Genomic DNA, 17,313 nt, shown 5'->3' with positions numbered 1-17,313 from the left:
GGCTTCATCTGCGCCTGTGAACTCCATTCTTTGTGTTCCCTTCCATACCCACAGTACTGCTGGGAATTGGAGTTGAGACTTGATTCCTTTTTCCTCTTATGACTTTCTGATCGGAATAAATTGCTTGCAGGTTTTTTCTCAATCTAGCAGACAGGTCCTGGATGAATCAAATGGACTTGGCATGGACCTTGATCTCCTTTCGCCCCTGTGCCCTTAGAATGTTGACTTTGGTGTGATAGTTCCACAGCTTAAATATTACCATGGGAGGGTAGCGTTCTTCTGCTTCTGATGCCATCACTCCAGATCCTCCGGTGATAAACCCACGGAAAGCTCCTCTGATATCAGCTTGATCAGGTCCCCTTTGTAAAGGTCTCCTTTTTCTTCGTCTTCTGGTAGGGACAATATTCTCATGTTGTTTTGTCTCGTTCTGTTTTCTTGCTGGTCCAGTTCATCTTCTAAAGTTTGCACCTTTGTTTCCAGAAGGAATATTTTGTTGTCCTCTTTGTTACATGCCCACCCTGTGTATGCATATCTGACACAATAGACAACTTTCCTTTCGAGCAAATCTACTTTTTTAAACAACAGATTGTACCAGTTTATTTTGTGAGAATTGGGAGGATTTTAGCCATGTTTTCTTGGATATCCTTCAGCTGTTCGTTGCTCTTATTTGCATCTCCAAGTTGTTCTTTGTCTTTTCCTCTAAGTGAAGCCTTGGCTTGTTGGGTTCCAGTCTCAGCGTTGCTTTACTCACAGATTGGTTCGTTTTTATGTATAACTCTCTTCCTGTTGCTTGTGGATATATTGATCTAGTGATTTTAAATGCTCAATTTAAACTATACTGAACAAAAATCTAAACGCAACATGTAAAGTGTTGGTCCCATGATTTCATTAACTGAAATAAAAGATCCCAGACATTTTTCATACGCACAAACAACTTATTTTTCTGACATTTTGTGTACAAATTTGTTTACAATCCTGTTACAGGAAGGCCATAAAGATCATCAAGGACAACAACCACCCGAGCCACTGCCTGTTCACCCCACTATCATCCAGAAGGCGAGGTCAGTACAGGTGCATCAAAGCAGGGACCGAGAGACTGAAAAACAGCTTCTATCTCAAGGCCATCAGACTGTTAAACAGCCACCACTAACATTTAGTGGCCGCTGCCAACATACTGACTCAACTCCAGCCACTTTAATAATGGGAATTGATGGAAATTATGTAAAAATGTATCACTAGCCACTTTAAACAATGCCACTTAATATAATGTTTACATACCCTACATTACTCATCTCATATGTATATACTGTACTCTATACCATCTACTGCATCTTGCCATCTTTATGTAATACATGTATCACTAGCCACTTTAAACTATGCCACTTTTATGTTTACATACCCTACATTACTCATCTCATATGTATATACTGTACTCGATACCATCTACTGCATCTTGCCTATGCCGTTCTGTACCATCACTCATTCATATATCTTTATGTACATATTCTTTATCCCTTTACACTTGTGTGTATAAGGTAGTAGTTGTGGAATTGTTAGGTTAGATTACTCGTTGGTTACTACTGCATTGTCGGAACTAGAAGCGCTACACTCGCATTAACATCTGCTAACCATGTGTGTATGTGACAAATACAATTTGATTTGATTTGATTTAGAGGTTTAGAAGACGTGTAGTCTTCCTAGTGGGGAATTGAGGAAGTATTGCCAAGTAAAGGTTGGTGAAAAATTCTCTGTGCTATGCTTTACACTACTGTGTAATGGCTGTGTGGAAGAATTCACATATCATGCCGTTTCAAAGTGTAGTGTACTCTTGAATTCAAAACCAGAGTTGATTTTTTTATTTAACTAGGCAAGTCAGTTAAGAACAAATTCTTATTTACAATGACAGTCTACCGGGGAAATAGTGGGTTAACTGCCTTGTTCAGGGGCAGAACGACATATTTTACCTTGTCAGCTCAGGGATTCGATTCAGCAACCTTTCGGTTACTGGCCCAACGCTCTAACCACAAGGCTACCTGCCGGGTAGCCTAGTGGTTATGGGAGCTCATGGGAGTTCATGAGAGGCTGAACTGACAGCTCCTATTAATGTAAGGCCGCTGGGATACAGCTGTGTCATCCTTCAATATGGAGCAATATCCACCGAAACCAATGCTGTCTTCATCTGGCCCAAGCTAATGCCCCGACAAAAAGCTAATTGAAATACATAGACTACGGAAACGTGACATTGTAATGCATTCTGGATGAGTTGCGAGTGCAATCAGTATCGCATTAATGCACAGTGTGTACTCAAGATGGACTGGGTCCATCTTGAGTCCACACATACAGTAGATAAGGTAGATACTGTTCTCTGTCCCTTTTCCAGGCCAACAAATTGTTCTGAGCGTCACCGCTGGCACCACATGCAGATATAGCACAAAGTCAGAGTTATTTGTCTGATATGGATGGTTAATTACAGAGGAGAATAATGTGAATCCAATGTCTGGGCTTTGTAGCATATTTGAATAGGCGTTTAATGATTTCTGTTTTTGTTGTTGTTGCTATTTTCATACTTGCCCCTGAGAATGTTTATGTTTGAATCAATGACTATAGAGTACATGAGGCCAGAGCTATGCCATTATTGTGTTCCATTCAAAAGCTGATTCAAATAGAGTGAGACACAAGATGCATTTCTGACAGTGAAGTAGAAATGTCTAATTGGTTAATTCAGAGCTGAAAGCAAAACAGAATATAGCATTATTGGTGGAGAAAGTTTCAAGGTACTGTATGTTTTATAAATGTCACTGATATGGATGTAGACCTATCTGATATTTAAGACATCCCTGACCAAGAATGTGTCCATGACTAAATGTTAATATAGAAACACATTTACAGACTTAGCCTTGTTAGCCTTGTTGTAGTACTCTGTAGTCTGTACTGGTTCAACTTTCACAAATAAGGCTGTTTTTGTAGCTATGAGAAAATGTGTTTCCCTGGGCAGACGGGTTATGAGAGAATGCTTCAATTAGTGTATTTCGCACGTGAGTAGTTTTGCATTCGACATTACAACTAACATTATAGTTACAAGCATTCTACCACTAACTGCGGCTAGTCTCCGAAATCCCAGACCTATGGCAAAAGGACATGAATGGATAAGGCTCTGGACAGATTTATGGCGTGTCCCATTTCTACCTCCTCCTCTCTGTCCCACTTGAAGTGCAGACAATGACTATATATGAATGGACAAAGCCATCGATCACGTGACACCATTCATTCCTATGTGAAGACTCAATAGTGCATTGAAGCCAAATGAAGTCGGTTAAGATGGCGTCTCATGGAGACATAACATGCACAGATGGAGCTCCTCCAGGAAGTGACGTTGCAGGCTAGCTCAGTGCTGCCCCTTCTCATTGAGCACCTCAAGTTTAAGGCTGCCATTTGCAACTACATAAATGATCCTTATAACTTATTCTATGTATGATAAAAAATGGTTCAAGGACATACAGTTGGTGTATAAGAAGCAATTTTTGGTTACACGAATACTGACCATGAAGACGGCCATTTTTCAATTCACTATAATGGGAGATCCTATTTTCTGCTAACAATGGCTACAGTACCTCGGCTCGGCCTTGAACTTCCGTGGCTTCAATGAGAGGGGGCAGTCTTTCTCCCCTGTGTGCAGACCGTACTTGGACAGACGTGTTTCCTCATATGTCTTTCTATTTTTCAAGAGCACAATTCCCACTCGCATTTTAAGCCCCACCTACCCAAACTTGTGATTTGTTGGGAGAGTTATCTGTCTGAAAAGCACCCTCCCTCGCAGATTTGTTTCTCCCCTCCCCTCGCTTCATATTCTCATTGCCAAACCCACTGGCTCCATGTCATCTACAAGTCTCTGCTAGGTAAAGCCCCGCCTTATCTCAGCTCACTGGTCACCATAGCAGCACCCACCCGTAGCACGCGCTCCAGCAGGTATATCTCACTGGTCACCCCCAAAGCCAATTCTTCCTTTGGCCGCCTCTCCTTCCAGTTCTCTGCTGCCAATGACTGGTACGAACTGCAAAAATCACTGAAGCTGGAGACTCTTACCTCCCTCACTAGCTTTAAGCACCAGCTGTCAGAGCAGCTCACAGATCACTGCACATAGCCCATCTGTAAATAGCCCATCCAATCTACCTCATCCCCATACTGTATTTATTTATTTATCTTGCTCCTTTGCAGTATCTCTTCTTGCACATGCATCTTCTGCACATTCTACCATTCCAGTGATTAATTGCTATATTGTAATTACTTCGCCACCATGGCCTATTTATTGCCTTACCTTCCTTATCCTACTTCCTTATCCTACCTCATTTGCACATGCTGTATATAGACATTTCTACTGTATTATTGACTGTATGTTTGTTTATTCCATGTGTAACTCCTTGTTGTTGTGTGTCGAACTGCTTTGCTTTATCTTGGCCAGGTCGCAGTTGCAAATGAGAACTTGTTCTCAACTAGTCTACCTGGTTAAATAAAGGTGAAATAAATAAATTAAATAAAATGTGGCTCAGAAAATCCACCATGGCTGAATCTCAAACCGAACACTTTGAGCACTCGATCACTCGATATGCATGTTCACGAGTCAATCGAGTCAATCTCAAACGCTACTTGTCAAGACCTCGAGGGCTCCATTGCACCCATCAGAAGCCTCTTTATTGAGTGGGCATCCTGTGCCGACTCGGTGCAACTTCTTCCCATGAATCTTATCATGTTACCTAATAAATCAAGATATCAAGAAATCTGTAATTCATTTTGAAGTTTAATTTCGAGGATGTCGCGCAATTTCGCACCAGGCTAAGGAGTTTTGTGTATTTCTTAACATTTTAGGAAAGTGTTCCTAATGTTTTGTGCATTCAGTATATATATTATGTTCATAAATTAAATATTGTTGGCTTTAACGTACATTAAAGTATTTAGGCTGAGCCTACAAACGTCAATGGACAAGGTGAACAGTCTGTTCTATAGTTAAACTGAGCTTCGGATCGAATCGCATAGAGCAAAATACTTAAAATAGCTTATCTATTTAATACTGTGAAGTGGGTCCAATTAAATTTGAGAAAGGGGAGACGAATGGTAGCATATCCTAACTTGTTGTAGGCCTATAGGGTATTTCGCAGTTTCATAGTAGCCTATGAAACAATCACAGTCAAAAAAGGTGAGGATTTTATTCTGCAATGATAATGGAAGTATCTGCCAGTATCCTTTTGATCTCAGATGATCATCTATTGTACCATCATAGAGTGCTTAAATGTATATGGAATTAGGGGCAGGTATCATTCCTTGGCTCTGTGAAGTAAATTTAAATGTAGCAAGGCATATGGTCATCCTCAATCTCTCTCAGGACAAAGTAGAAAACTGAAACAGCATATTGTGAAAAGTATTTAAGAAGTACAGTTGAGGCACACCCATGTGTCATGCATAACGCTGCCACTGAGGGATGTTGTTTAAATGAAAACAGTTGTTTAATAACATCCCTGCCACTGAGGGATGTTAAAAGGTATGTGCACAATAGACCCCATGGAGACCAATCAAACATGTGCCCATTTGTAATAGCTGGCCTTCCACTATGTCTGCCCATCAGTATGTCTAGCATGTGCGGATGCAAAAATCTTTATCAGTATTTGGCACACACCACACATCAGGAGACAATTACTAAGGTTGCTTGTACAGGTTTCCAGGATGAATAGCATCTAAATGAAGATGTGGCTGTGTGTACGGCTAGACTGGATGGGGCTTTTCCATCAGCCAAATTAATCTGTATAGCCAGACCTTTGAGAGAAGAGTTAAAATTTTCCCATCCCTCAGTCTGAAAATACTATCATCCTGGTTGCATTGAAGAGCTTGAATTAAATAATTGTACTCACCCCTGAGGCTAGAGCAGAATATGCCTAATTTCAGAAATAATTAAAATCAGAACTTTTTGGCAATATGGTTTAATTTGTCTAGGAGCCCTTCCCCTCCAGAGCTTCCTCTCTCCATAGTAATCATATTGCAATTGAGAATACCACTCATTATGGTATCAAATTATCTCTCCACACTCTGGGAGATGTTACTGTTGTTTATATAATGTGTGTCTCATTACTTACTTGTCAGCAAATTGAACATTCTTTTGTACCCCTCTTTCAATGGTAGACTGACGGTGACTCTCTACATTAGTATAGCCAGGAAGGGCCCTGCATTCACGGCCAGATACTGAGGAATTAATGAAAGAGGAAGGGGGAAACAAATTCAGGTGAGGTGTGTTTTGTTGATAAGAAGATATCAATGGATTCAATAAACTGGTGTTGGGCAGAGAGGGTTATGAGATTTAACCAATAATACTCCATCTACACCAAAAGGCTTCGCTTCCCCCATCTGTTATGGATCTGTTGGTGAGATGGAGTGGGTGTGAGAGGAAGGCAGAGGATTGGATTGTGGCCCTGCTTCCAGTGCGAGTGAGAATGAGCTGAGGATTTGACTCTCCATTTTCTGTTTTCAGTTGGTTGGCAATTCCAAATCCAATAAGTGTCTCTGATCCTTAATCATCATGGTTCCCATTGATCAATGCTAGAAGTGAGAAAAATAGCTTTGATAATTTGGAAATGTGTTCAAGGTCAATCAATAGTTTTATTCAGTGGAACATTAGCCTGCCTCTCCTCCATTGAATTGTTGTAGTCATTGAAGTTTTTCTTTAATGGTTACAACCAGGGGAGAACGACTGCCCCCTCTCATTGAAGCCACAGATGTTCAAGGCAGACCGCGGTACTGCAGGCATTGTTAGCAGAAAACGAAAACCGGATCACCCATCATAGTGAATGGGAAAATGCCAATCCTTGTGGTTAATCTTTATGTAAAATTGTTTTATTTTGAAGACAATCATAGTACCAATAATTGCTTCGAATTGAACCGATTATTTTAAAATAGCACACAGAAGAACATAATTTAGTTGCTAATGGCAGCCTGCAGTACCCCGGTTGGCCTTCAACTTGAGTAATTCAATGAGTGGGCAGCACTGAGCTAGCCTGCAACATCACTTCTTGTAGTAGCTCCAACTGTGCATGTTGTCTCCATGAGAAGTCATCTTAACTGACTTAATTTGGCTTAAATGCGCTATTGAGTGTTCACATAGGAACAAATGGTGTCACGTGAGTGATGGCTTTCATACAGATTTTACTCCTCAGTCCATAAAGGGCTTCCAGGGGGAAGTCAATATGTAATCTCACTTAGCGACTAATCAATCAAAATGTCTAAAAGCATCAATATTATATGTGCAGATGTAGGATCTTAATTTGATCCAGTTTGCTACAGCAGAAAAATAATCCTGCAGAAACACGAAAAAAAAAAAATATGGATATTTTTGTAGGGGTTGATACATTTTACGTTAGGGCACATAAAGTTTGAAATTTCAAAGTGGAAATAACAAGCGTTCAAAGTCTTCTGTAAACGGATTTCTTTCTGTGCTGGAAAATTCTCAGTAACAAATGAGTTATCAAATTAAGTGTCACGACTTCTGCCGAAGTCAGCCCCTCTCCTTGTTCGGGTGGCGTTCGGCGATCGACGTCACCGGCTTTCTAGCCATTGCCGCTCCATTTTTCGTATATCCATTTGTCTTGTTTTCATACACACCTGGTTTTCATTTCCCCAATCAAGCTACTTGTATTTAACCCTCTGTTTCCCATCATGTCTTGTGTGTAATTGTTTTTATGTTAGGTGGTGTTAGCTTACGCGCTCTACTTTTATGTTCCGTTTTTTGAGCGTGTTTGTTTCATGTAGTCCTCTCGTTTTTGGAACTATAATAAAGTGTGCCTGTTCATCAATATATCTGCTCTCCTGCACTTGACTTCGCCTTTAATACACCATCCTGACATTAAGATCCAACATCTATAGGAGTCAATATAATATTACATACAAAATGTATAGATCAATAAGATTCATGTGTGTCCCAATGTAAAAATCGATTGTCGTAAGAAGATCCGCTGTGTGTAGATTAAATTATATATTTCATTTTGAAGGATGGTAAAACAATATTTGTCATGTCACATGGAAGGTAGATGATAAAGAATTGTATTGTTTATGGTTGGTGACGTTAGCCTACTGTGATTCCATGTCTCTGTGGAGTTTATTTTTATCAAGTTTTTGATCAACATTTTCATGGGCTGCCTTTCAAAAAGATCAGCCATATGAACCGAGAGAAGGTGGTTGATGTTTTGGACAAAATTAATTACCATGTCTGTACAGTATGGCAGAAATAATTAATTTGTTAGCAGTACTACCAAATAGTTATCAGATTTATATCAAAACCTGGATCTACAATTCTACAATTCTTGAACAGCCAATTCTTACAAAATGGTTCCTCAAACAAATTAACTTTGCATCCATATCATATTCATGATAGCATTAAGTGTCTCATTAGACAGTTCATTTGCCATTCACATAGTGTGTCCGAGTATTACGCAGCAGATACTTAAAGCTTGTCTGTGTAATCTCTGAAATGTTAAATACCTACTAATGAATAAATTATATCGCTTGAATTTGAAAGTATAGAAAAGCATGAAGTTGGTTTTCTGCCATGTCAAAATCTGAACAAATCTAAATGTTTTAAGGGATTAGAAACAGATATTGTTGTGTTCATTCTTTTGATTACCAGATAATCGGAAGCTTGTGGTATAAGTCTTTGATCTGGTTAGCAACCTAGTAGTTGTAGTAGTTCCATGTAGATTGTGTGCTGACATAAGTACATTCTTCGAACATTGGGTGTTTTTTTACAGTCACCCCAACTGTTTTAGATAAACTATTAGCTGTCTAGGATAAAGATTTATAATGATTTATGACAGCTCCTTATAAGCTCCTAATAACATTCTGTTTAAATGAGTATAATGCTTTACAGGTATTACAGACTAGTATCGTGAATATTGTTTATGCCATAACTGAGTATTTTCTCCAAGTATAGGCTCAACAAGAGCCTTCATGTCTAACTATCTGATTATAATGTAAATGTGACACCATTTAGTGCAGCTATTCCCAAACTGGGGTGCGCATGTGCAGCAAAATAACAACAATGTCAAATGCAGGTAGCCTAGTCAAATAATTAACATCCAATCACATTAACCATTACTCTCTCCTGGGAATTCCACTAACAGTCCTTATGCAGCCAAACGTAGCTGCTGCTCATTCCGTTTGCTCAGAAATTGATAAATGGTTAAAAAAAAAACAGGCCCGCGTCCATAGAGACACATACCAGCTCTACTGGTAGTATTGCTACTACCAGCAGTACTACACCTGCACCTGCTAGCATCAGCAATTCTACATTCTACAGCCGAAGAGCTACTGCCCCCTTACCCGGGAAGCACCGGACAGACAGGGACGTTGGACCATCAAAGAGGCGCAAATGTGATGAGAACTACATTGATTTGGGGATCACTTAAATTGATAGTAGTGCCTTTCCTCAGCCACAGTGTATTATATGTGCAAAGTACCATCTCACAACTCAATGAAACCTTCACTCTTGAGCAGACATTTAGAAACGAAACATGCTAACTTGAAAAATAAGCCATAGGAGTTTTTTGAGCGAAAATTAAGACGACTTTCGAGTAGTAAGACATGGAACAGATACCAATAATAAGAAGGGGCTAGAAGCATATTATATGGTGAGCTACCGAGCGGTTAGGACAGGCAAGTCCCAGACTATTGTGGAGGATTTAATTCTTCCTGCTGCCGTGGATATGGCCGGAACAAGGCTGGGGAAAAGGCCCCAAAAAGTATACAGACAATGCCTTCAACAAACAACACTGTTTCACGACGCATCAGTGGCATGGCAGGAGATGTTTTGAAACAATACTGCTTTGCATACAAGCCAGTGAATTCTATGCGTTACAGCTGGATGAGTCAACAGAGGTGGCGGGCCTGGCACAGCTCCTGGTATTTGTCCATTAAATTTATGGGGGGTCAATTAAGGAAGACATCCTCTTCTGCAAACCACTGGAAACCAGGACAACAGGCGAGCTTTGTGACATCAAATGGACTTTGGTGGTCAAGATATGTTGGTATCTGTACTGATGGCACAAAAGCCATGACAGGGAGACATAGTGGAGTGGTAACGAGCGTGCAAGCAGTTGCTCCCGACACCACTTGAGTACACTGCAGCATCCACTGAGAGGCTCTTGTTGCCAAGGGAATGCCTGACAACTTGAAAGACGTTTTGGACACTACAGTGAAAATGGTTAACTTTGTGAAAGCAAGGCCCCTGAACTCTCGTGTATTGTCTGCACTATGCAATGATATGGGCAGCGACCATGTAACGCTTTTACAACATACAGAAGTGCGCTGGTTATCAAGGGGCAAAGTATTGACAACGAGCTTAAAGTTTTCTTTACTGACCATAATTTTCACTTGTTTGCCCACTTACATGATGACGAGTTTCTCACATGACTGGCCTATCTGGCTGATGTTTTTTCTCGCCTGAATGATCTGAATCTAGGATTACAGGGACTGTCCGCAACTATATTCAATGTGCGGGACAAAATGTAGGCTATAATTAAGAAATTGGAGCTCTTCTCTGTCTGCATTAACAAGGACAACACATACTGTAGGTCCTTCCATCATTGTATGATTTTTTTGTGTGCAAATTAACTCAAGTTTACAATGTCAAATGTGATGTAGCGAAGCACCTGAGTGAGTTGGGTGGGCAAATACGGAGGTACTTACCTGAAACGGACGACACAAACAACTGGATTCGTTATCCCTTTCATGCCCTGCCTCCAGTCCACTTTCCCGATATCTGAACAATAGAGCCTCATAGAGGCTCGTTTTCTACTTTGTTATTTTGTTGCGGTGTTCAGTTTTATTAAAAATCATGAATGCCTACCACGCTGCACCTTGGTCTCCTTCTTCAACCCACGAGAGTTGTAACACTCTCTACAATACAATCCAACATTGCACAGTTATGTGCATCCTTTCAAGCACAACCTTCTCATTAACCTGTGGTGAGTTATTCACCATTTTGATGAACAAATAAGGTTTTATATGTAAGATGCTAAATAAAGAGCAAAATGATTGATTATTATTATATTATTATAATAACCCGAGCCGGGTTGTGACAAAAACTCCCACTCATTCTTATGTTTAATAAATGTATTGTATAGTGTGTGTGTGTGGCAGGCTTACAATTATGGCAAAAAACAACACTTTGAGAGTGCGCTGACCCTGGTGCTAGAGGGGATACGCAGCTGGAGGTTGAATGTTTGAAAGGGTACGAGACTTTAAAAACTTTGGGAACCACTGATATAGTGGGAGAGACCTGTAACAGAACAGTTCAGAATGGAATACTTGCTGATATTCTCATAGAACATTAGCATTATTGGGGAATGTGCACAAGCAATACTTAAAGGTCCACCCTGCCAACACGTAACTGCAATGCTGTGAGCTTGAACTACACTGTATAGGCTATGTTAGCTTTAGCGTAACAAAATACTCTCTAATTAAATCATATATTTAGGCTCAGAAGCTAAATTAAATATTTTCAAAGACCTTTACAATACAAACAACTGTTGAAAGCCATATTTGAACATTTGAGCAATAGAAATTACAATGAAATCTGTGTTTACTTTACGACAACAAAAAACGTTTTAGTTTGTATAAAAGTGAGTTGTATTAATCTTCCATTAGAGTGGGTATTTATTCAACCTCGCAGCCAACTTACCCTCATGAGAGCAATTTATCAGGATCTTCATTGGAGGCAACATAATTGCATTATAGAGTGGGATGAGGTTATTTTCCGTTCCTCAGCCAGGAGGAGAGTAGATTCAGTCTTCCGACGGCTGTCAAATGCAAGGACCACACATTCTCTTTTTCAGCCCGCCTTCTCATTATTTCACCTCCTTCCCAGATTCCCTTGGTTTGACCTGATAAATAAGGACCTGTCACTTGGTAAGACGCTCACATGGGGCGAGCCCTCAACTTCTCCCTGTGGCTCGCCTTGTCGCACATCTCAAGCCTGCGCCGTGTTTGAAAACTCTTTATCGCCGGGAGGCAGCGAGAGACACCTCTGCTGCCTTACACCCCTGTTGAGATTCTGGTCATGTATCCCATTAGAGGAAGGGTCCTCTTTTGGAGACCTGTAAAACAGCACCTGCTGCACTTGGACAGGAGGACTGTGGTGCCGCCATAGCCGGAAGGTATGGAGACGGGCAGCCTGTTAATAGCAGCACCTGCTCTATACTCTTCACATTGTGGCACTGACCTCCAGAGACCAAGCATGCTCTGGTTAGCAAGTCCTGTATGATGTAACACAAGTGCCTGAGCTGTGGAAATGGCAAGGTAAAATGACCTCCACTCGCCAAACGTGTCTGTAGATTTGATCTGGGAGAGTACCCAACTTCACCATGCATTGCATATGGCAAGATCTGTTAGAGTGCTGAATCAATCTTTTTCCACCCCGTTCTCTTTTCAAAATCACAAAAAAGGTTGGGAGTGTCCCATTCTTGTCTTTACTAAGTGTGTGAGGGCACGACAGTGCACTTCAATGGCACATTTTGAGCTTTACCTGTGAGACCGCATGACAGCAGGCCTCCAAAGCACCTTGCACTTGGAAACATGTTACCCATAGTGTGGGAGTGCTCAGACCGCAAGAACGGAGAATTGAACAAGGCACCAATCTCAAATGTTTTTGGAAAGGCTAAGCCAAATCCCACCCTTGGTGATGTAGTGTCCAAAAAAACATCACCATTTTCAGAGCCTTCATTGGAAATGTATGAGTGATTACTATAATGAACCTTAGAAAAAGCCTTTAAACGGGAAGCTGTTTTATTTTGACAAATTTCCTCTTTAAAAGGGGTCTGTAGATTTCCTCTGAAAATAGCCTACACTTAAGGTTTAGGGGAGTTCATTTGACCCCTTAGTAGTGCTGCCAGGTAACAAACATACATTAGCACAGACGTTAAGAAGTACAGAAGAGAAAATGTCAGCGTGGCCCCATGGATAATTGAAATGACATTAATATTTCCACATTAAAGCACAGAGACTAAATACATTTGATCTGAGTCATATTTCTAAACCATCTCTGCCTTTAGATTTGGTCCTTGAATGCCAATAGCTAAGAAAGTCCACTAATCCTGTATCTGTGTGGTGTAACAACGGTGTGGCTGTCTGATTGTGAAACAGATGGATTAAGGCAGTCTGGAACACAACCATGCTCTGCATTGTTAGTGATGATGTCAGGCAGATTGCTAGCTAATTACAAATTAAAAGTAACATTCTATACTATACCCTCTTTTAGGTTACAACCTTAGATTTTCTTGGTTGTTTTCAAAAACCTCTATCATTAATTCTGACTTCTTTACGATAGCCTTGTTTTAGATGTTTGACACGTAGGCTTGTAAGGTTGTCCACATTGGTGGAATAATAGATAGTCACACCTGCCTGTCACTGCCTCCATTTGGTAACAAGTGGTATTTTAATGATTCAGTGGATATCAGGAAACACTGTGGTTTTGTAGACGATGCTGAGTCAATATTTGACCATAAATGTTTTTTCTTCAATTCCCAAGTTGGCTTTAGTGACATTGGATGGCAAAAGTGGCAGTGCTGCTAGGAATAGATTGTTTTAACCGATGCAACTTCAACTACATTTTCTCATATAGTCCACAATAGTCCTACAGGAAGGTAGGAAATGCATCTAAGCACTGAATGAAATAGATTTTGTATATCTTACTTTGTTGGTCCCTACATTGCTGTGCATGCAGAGATCACAGGAGAATGAAGGTGTTGTCTTCAGGAGGAAACTGCTTGTGATTTACACAGGGATGATAATGCAGATATATCTGCAGAAAGCCATGACTTCTATATTCATGTGGGCTACAGAGAGTCATGCAACTGTATAATACATATCTCCAGGACACAATAAGAGTTCTGCATCAAAGATAGTGGTACATTAGAATTATGTGAATCAAGATATTTGTTTAATGAATCATGTATTTACCTCTATAGGGCTACTCAAAAGTAGAAATATGTGCAAGAATATATCCAAAGGCACATTAGCACAATCTAATTAAATGCATATTTCTAACACTTGGAACAGGCCTATCCTTGGAATTGATGTGACTAGCATGCCTTGGACATAATCATGAGATGATTGTGCATTCTATTTGAAGGTTTGTGTTTTCTTTTCAGCAGTGATTTCTGAGAAGTTCACAGTTAAGGTGGACTGGACATGGGTTAACTTATGTGACATAAGAAACAAATATCCTGTATACTGCCATAACAGCACAAATGTTATAGGCTACTATATTATCCTACAGGTACTGTACATTTTGCAATATTTCAGTTGTAATGAATGAAAGTTTCCATCAACTTTGTTTTTTCATATTTCATTTTGGCCAGCCACGACCAACAAGTTATTAGAATGTAATCATCTTGCCAGGGACATTATGAGGACAATTAACAGGGATAAACAAACCAGCGAATGTACGGATATACTCTGAGATTAGTGCAATTTTGATGTGCTTCACCTGCATTGACTCCGCATTTGTCAGCAACAAAGTCATTATAGAACAATTTCATGGAAGCAGAAATGTGCTCTATATGGGGAGGCATGCTCAAAATAGATTCCATTAGAAAACAATGTTGGTAAGGCTTGAACCACCCGCATTGAGGGTTGCATAATAAAAAATGTGTGATAGGCCGATCAAATCTGCACGCAGCACAATGATCTGAGGAAAAGTTCACTATGACACTAGAGCAATATCTCTGCCTTACTCCAAGGAATAATGGCAGTTTGAAGAATGAAGATCAATTAATTGATGCTACACAATGTGATAGGATTCAATGTCCCCATTACTAGTGACAAAGTGTGTTGCGGGTAACATTTATCCTGTCATAAATGCAGAGGGGAGGGGAGTTTACAGAGTTGTCAGGCACAAAGGTTCACTAGAAATGGTGGGAAGAGCGCTTGCATTTGGCTCAATAATCTCCATTTGAGGTTCTCACAGGCCACATGTATTTGTGTATGTCTACACATTTGCCATTATCTGTATAAGATTGGGATAGGAAAGGCCATGTGCAGGAGGAACATAAACACAATTCTATCAACTGACCAACAAATCACAACCTGGGACAAACTGTGTAAATAATGGTTAATTAATATCATTGTACTGATCCTTACATACCAACACTTTCAAAGCCAAATGTATTAACACTGAACAGAAATATGAATGCAACATGTACAGTGCTGGTCCCATGTTTCATGAGCTGAAATACAATACATTTTCCATATGCACAAAAAGCTTGTTTGTCTCAAATTCTGTGCACTAATTTGTTTACATCCCTGTTAGTGACCATTTTATAATTTGTCAAGATAATCCATCCACCTGACAGTTGTGGCATATCAAGAAGCTGATTAAACAGCATGATCATTACACAGGTGCACCTTAGCCTGTGGACAATAAAAGGCCACTATAAAAATGTGCAGTTTTGTCACACAACACAATGCAATAGATGTCTCAAGTTTTGAGGGAGCATGCAATTGGCATGCAGACTACAGGAATGTACATCAGAGCTGTTGCAAGAGAATTGAATGTTAATTTCTCTACCATAAACTGCCTCCAACGTCGCTTTAGAGAATTTGGCAGTACGTCCAACCGTGCACACAACCGCTGGTTGGGCCTAATATATTTATTTTAATTAAATTGACTGATTTACTTATATGAACTGTAACTCAGCAAAATATTTGAAATTGTTGCATACTGCATTTATGGTTTTGTTTACACATTTAAAAAACATACAAAATCCCCAGCACCCCACAAATAATAATTTAAACTTTATACCCTGCACTTAATTCCTATTCCTTTCGCTTACTTCTTTGTTTAATTTCATGTAAGCTTAATTATAATCATTGTGAAGGCTCATGTTCTTACCCCTAACCTCAGACCACCCCTCCCTTGCCACTCTCCTCACTTGTCCCCACTATGCTTTCTTATTCCTGTTGGTGAATGCATGGTGGAGACATCTTATGTTTTTCCTTTCCATGTTGTGCGTGACTGACAAAGTGAGTACCTTTCATAATTGAAGATTATGTATAAATGTTAATATTAAGATACTTTTAGTTTGATGTTAAAGTTTATATGCTGCTGCCATATGCCTTAGTACAATTTACTGTCAGTCCAGCATGTAAGTCGGAAGTTTACATACACTTAGGTTGGAGTCATTAAAACTAGTTTGTCAACCACTCCACAAATTTCTTGTTAACAAAGTATAGTTTTGGCAAGTCGGTTAAGACATCTACTTTGTGCATGACACAAGTAATTTTTCCAACAATTGTTTACAGACAGATTATTTCACTTATAATTCACTGTATCACAATTCCAGTGGATCAGAAGTTTACATACACTAAATTGACTGTGCCTTTAAAGAGCTTGGAATATGATGTCATGGCTTTAGAAGCTTCTGATAGGCTAATTGACATCATTTGAGTCAATTGGAGGTGTACCTGTAGATGTATTTTAAGGCCGACCTTCAAACTCAGTGCCTCTTTGCTTGACATCATGGGAAAATGAAATAAAATCAGCCAAGACCTCATAAAGCTTGAAACATGTTGGTATCACAGACTTAATCAGGGACATGTTGAAAATGTCAGTGAAGACACCTGCCAGTTGGTCAGCACATGCCCGGAGCACACGTCCTGGTAATCCGTCTGGCCCCTCAGCCTCAGAATCCCAGAACATGTTCCAGTCTGTGATAGCAAAACAGTCCTGTAGTTTAGCATCTGCTTCATCTGACCACTTTTTTATAGACCGAGTCACTGGTGCTTCCTGCTTTAATTTTTGCTTGTAAGCAGGAATCAGGAGGATAGAGTTGTGGTCGGATTTACCAAATGGATGGTGAGGGAGAGCTTTGTACTCGTCTCTGTGTGTGGAGTACAGGTGATCTAGAATATTTTTCCCTCTGGTTGCACATTTAACATGTTGATGGAAATTTGGTAGAACTGATTTAAGTTTCCCTGCATTAAAGTCTCCGGCCACTAGGAACGCCGCCTCTGTGTGAGTGGTTTCCTGTTTGCTTATTTCCTTATACAGCTGACTGAGTGCGGTCTTAGTGCCAGCAACTCTCTGTGGTGGTAGATAAACAGCCACGAAAAGTATAGCTGAAAACTCTCTAGGCAAGTAGTGTGGCATGCAATTTATCACAATATACTCTACTTCAGGCGAGCAAAATCTAGAGACTTCCTTAGATTTCGTGCACCAGCTGTTGTTTACATATGTCTTACCGGAGTGTGCTGTTCTATCTTGCCGGTGCAGCGTGTATCCCG

At 40.1% G+C, this 17,313-nt stretch overlaps 1 long non-coding RNA gene across 1 annotated transcript in view; it reads left to right on the top strand.

Annotated features, from left to right (window-relative positions):
- Nucleotides 1-984: 984 nt before the first annotated feature.
- LOC139530641 (uncharacterized) overlaps nucleotides 985-17,313 on the top strand; it is a 28,533-nt gene continuing 12,204 nt past the window's right edge. The window contains exon 1 of the long non-coding RNA XR_011666089.1: nucleotides 985-1,061. This is a non-coding gene — a long non-coding RNA (uncharacterized lncRNA). The remainder of the gene's footprint in view (nucleotides 1,062-17,313) is intronic.

Source organism: Salvelinus alpinus, chromosome 1 (assembly GCF_045679555.1).
Source record: "Salvelinus alpinus chromosome 1, SLU_Salpinus.1, whole genome shotgun sequence".
NCBI lineage: Eukaryota > Metazoa > Chordata > Actinopteri > Salmoniformes > Salmonidae > Salvelinus > Salvelinus alpinus.
The sequence above is the reverse complement of the archived record's forward strand: the minus strand, read 5'-3'. Positions and strand labels throughout refer to the sequence as shown.